Source organism: Phaethon lepturus, unplaced genomic scaffold, assembly GCF_000687285.1.
Source record: "Phaethon lepturus isolate BGI_N335 unplaced genomic scaffold, ASM68728v1 scaffold6470, whole genome shotgun sequence".
Taxonomy (NCBI): domain Eukaryota; kingdom Metazoa; phylum Chordata; class Aves; order Phaethontiformes; family Phaethontidae; genus Phaethon; species Phaethon lepturus.
Window position 1 is genome coordinate 35,472 of NW_010509723.1, and position 768 is coordinate 36,239.

Here is a 768-nt window from a genome sequence, read left to right on the forward strand (position 1 = left end):
AGGAGGTCCAAGGAGAATTCATAAACGAGCACAGGCTGAAGGAAGCTGGATCATTGCAGTATTACATGCTTTGTGGACTGGACTCAGGCACGTGCACTGTGAATGCCAGCAGCTCTACAAATCTTCAGCCAGTGTAAATCAGTGCAGATTCAAAAACAATCAGTAGAGCTCGATTCATTTTAATCAGCTCTGGAGGTGGCTGTCTCTTAAGCTTCTTTTTAACATCCAAGCACCTGAATAATAGTAAGACAGTAAGACTGGAGGGAAGTGGGAAGTAAACACAGTAAAGAGGATTAACGAGAGTTGTTTGGTAAATAAGCAACTGAGATCGGGGAAAGAGGGACTTGCAGTATGTAATCCTATTTCTCAGCTCACTGGTATGTCAGTGTCTGCAAGGGGAGTAAGATATTTAAATAAAAGGAAAAAATAAATCCCTGGCTCCCTGTATAAAATTAAGATACAAGCCTCAAAGTAAAGCTGAGCATCCAGGTCTCCATGCCAGCTGATGTGCCAGCTGTGCAACCTGACAGGAGGTGTTTCAAACAGTTTGCCAACATGTGAAAAATCTGTGCTTAGTATCTCCAGAACATCCATAAGGTCTGAGATGACCCCGTTGTGCCTAGGGATGTGACTCCTTGGTTCTGATGGATTTTAGGTAGAATGGATACCTCTGCTCTCAGATGTACCACAGGGTTTGCTGACAACGAGCCCTCTTGCTAAGTCAGCAGAGAAAGTAGGCTGATGATAGCAAAGTTTTACATGATATAC